Source organism: Rosa chinensis, chromosome 2 (genome assembly GCF_002994745.2).
Source record: "Rosa chinensis cultivar Old Blush chromosome 2, RchiOBHm-V2, whole genome shotgun sequence".
Classification (NCBI taxonomy): Eukaryota; Viridiplantae; Streptophyta; class Magnoliopsida; order Rosales; family Rosaceae; genus Rosa; species Rosa chinensis.
Genome location: NC_037089.1, coordinates 383,244 through 386,592, shown reverse-complemented (window position 1 = coordinate 386,592; position 3,349 = coordinate 383,244). Strand labels below are relative to the sequence as shown.

At 43.5% G+C, this 3,349-nt stretch overlaps 1 long non-coding RNA gene across 1 annotated transcript; it reads right to left on the bottom strand.

The window, feature by feature from the left end:
• LOC121051637 lies at positions 1 to 2,097 on the bottom strand. The gene is made up of 3 exons (XR_005806309.1): positions 1,890 to 2,097; positions 1,657 to 1,800; positions 1 to 440 (listed from the first exon to the last, which is right to left on the bottom strand). It is a non-coding gene; the product is annotated as an uncharacterized LOC121051637 (long non-coding RNA).
• Positions 2,098 to 3,349: the final 1,252 nt, after the last annotated feature.

Sequence of the window (3,349 nt, the reverse complement as noted above, 5' to 3'; positions counted from 1 at the left end):
ACGCCCTGAAAGGATTACGTTACAGCGCCGCAAGCCTCTGAACATGAGTCTGCAACTTGTGCCACAAACCCGTGCCACAAAAGCTTGCTAGGCCTTTTAGAATTGTGGTGAGAAAATGTTTACGATTGAAGTTGAGAATACGATTCGGAAGCGTAAAGATTTTACAACAAAAGAGTACTTTATTTACATTCCACAAAAGCCATGAGTTCAAGGTTCGGGTTTCAGATTCACGCTAAGTAACACACACCAAAAGATAGGCAGGCGGATAATAACAAATTTACAAAGGTTCCCACAACAAAACCAAGTCACAATTTCAAAAGAAGGGAGACCGATCAACACCTGCCAAACCAACAGTCAAGTCCAAAAGAAGATATACACAACTTGACGATGCCAACACCCAAGTGTCTAAGTCTGGTCCTCAGCTAGCTCCTGCTCAGTTCCTGGAGGGAAAGTAGGGGTGAGCATCACATACGTTCATCGCCCAGTAGAGGAGCTCAACCCCACTAGGTTTTATAAATAGCATGCAGTAAAACGTAGTATAAAAAAAAGAAATGCATATATCGTATAACGTATAAGTAAAATACGCCAAATTGAGCACATACGACTCATAGACGGGATCCCAGTATTTCCATAACCAGATGACCGGTCCCTACGGACCAACTACACGGCCTTACCTTAATTAGAGTGATTACCAGGTAAGCGTAGCGAGAGCGTCCACTACCTAGCTACACACACGTACCGAGTCCATCGTTACAATAGGAGTACTCGGACGACCGGCGTAACTAACCCTCCGGAGGTTAAGGGGATCGAACCCAAGGAAGTCAGAGCCACCCTTCGCTCTCAAGTCATCTAACTTACTTGACCGTATAGCACGGCCTCGACACGCTATTAACAAGTTTCCGTGTCGATAAAAGAAAAATAATATAATATAATAAAATAAACCAAAACCGTGCGTAAGTTATGCAATACTTTAAATAAAAGTAAACTCTAGCGAGGCGTAGGTGAGTTCCCCCTACCTGGAATCCGTACTTAGACAATCTCTGAGCTTCCACCGTTGTTGCTCAAGCCTTGGGTAACTGGAAATCCTAAATCCGACAATCTTTGGTTAGTAACTCTCTAGAGACAAATGGTTATCCTTCACCTATATACCAATTTCGACCAAATATGAATTACAACTAAATAATTCTATATAGAGTACATAACTTTCACCAAGGAGACAAGCTCACGGTCAAACATAGCATATACCAAATTTTATAATCATGGTCTCCCTTTGATTTCTATTTAAGCACTAGCAACATGCCATACGACCTCCTGACCAAAACCTCAATTATACCAACATGCAGCTCACAATTAAACCTTAATACCATACCAAGTCTACAACTTTGATCTAGTTTTGGTCAAGTACTGCAGCTTTACACGGAAATCACATCCATCACCTTGGCTCCCACAACACACAATTATGGATATAAATATACATATACCAAGACAAAACCATTCACTAATCTTGCTGGACGTCACCATTCATAAAACATATTCCAAAGATCCATTATTAAACAATTATAGTAACCTACACCACCACCAAAAGCTGACCAGAATTCTACTTTAGTTATAATTATACCCAAAAAGAATTGAATCCAGTCCAAGAACCCTTCTTACCTCAATTTGGTCAGTTGCCGTCAACACTACCTTCACCCAGAAACCTTCTTCCTCAATTTATGTACTGCACAATTCCACCTTTCAGCTGACAAAGACTTTCGATTAACTCCAGCTCCAATTCTCTACTTCTCCCCAATTCCAAACCTTGATTTAAGAAGAATTATCAATTTCCCAACCTTATAATCAAATCAAAATACCCACTGAACACCAAGGATGAGTTGGATTGGGATTACCTTAGGAGGGAACCGATCTCAGTCTAATTTCCAAAGCCCAAGCTTCTACACTCGGCAATAGAAAAAGATAGGGACTTCAGTGGCTTCTAACCCGTTGCCATGGCTGGTTTCTTTGTTCTTGGCAAGGTTGGGTAGGAAAGGTGATTTGGGTTTTAGGTGGATGCTGACGAGATTAGTGGGTGTAACCTCTGGTTCTGAGAACTAAAGGAGTATGGTTGGTATGCAAGTGACGGAAAAATCTAGAGATATAGGTAGAGGAGGCTGTCAGTGAGGTGCTGAGCGTTGTAGGCAGGAGGTGTGGACGCGTGACTGACCAAGGCTAACGTGTTCCAATTTCAGATACCCACCTCAACTATCTCATGCACTCTTAAGTCTTAAGTTGGCTTCCCAATTAAACTCCTTCTCTACGTTTACCAACATTGGCTGGCTCAAATCTTCTATAGGCCCAACTGGTACTAGTTTACTAAAGCCCAACGAGAACCAGTTATTCCGAACTTAACCGAAAAGTTCCTACCTAACAGGAACTAGCTCAAATCCCAACTCTCAAAATTAAAATTCGAAACCAACCTTACGAAAAACCGAAATTAATAAATAGAATTACAGGGGTTCACAGCATCTTAGGTCCCGCTTGATGGGCTCCACATACTCCAGTGTGTGCTTCGCGCATCAATCATTTCGCTTCGCGGCCATAAACACATCGGAAGTCTATGCCATCTTCCCCATGCCGTCGCAGCTCGTCATCCCTGAGGAAGTAGTTTAAGGCAAGGAAACGAGTCTTCCTGTCTGCTGTCTGGTCTGGCTATTTGAGGTAATCGATCAAAGGAATGAGCCAATCGACGTCAATAGGCTCTAGGGCCGCGACGACCGGATCATCAGGCTGGTCAGGCCGCGCGAGCCATGAAGGCAATGTGGGGTGCTCGCCTTTCAGAATGCGCTCGCGAACCCCGTATTTTAATGTAATGCCTGTAGCCAGTTGAGCGAGTTCGTTGGCTGCGAAGTTGAGCTCGTGAGGGATGTACTCCAAACCCACATCGTCAAACTGATCCAGCAGCTCGATGGCTCGATTCAAATATGGGACGAGCAAATAGCTTGCACATCTGTATTTCTCTTGAAGCTGATTTATCACAAGCAAGGAGTCGCCGCGAACCTAAACATCTCTTACTCCCATTTCCAGTAAGACTTCTAAGCCAATAATAAGGGCCTCATACTCAGCTTGGTTGTTTGTACACTTAAACTCCAGTTGGAAAGAGTAAGAGAAACGATTGCCCGCTGGGTTCTCCAAAACAATTCCTGCCCCTGCTGATGTTTCAGTTCTTGAGCCTTCAAAAAATAATACCCAGGGCTGCAAGGAGACTGTGGCTTGATATCATATGGTGTACTCTGGAATGCACGCCAAATCTGGTCGGGTGGTAGTTACGGTTGCTATCTCTAACTCCCTCACCGTCCGGATATCCAAGATA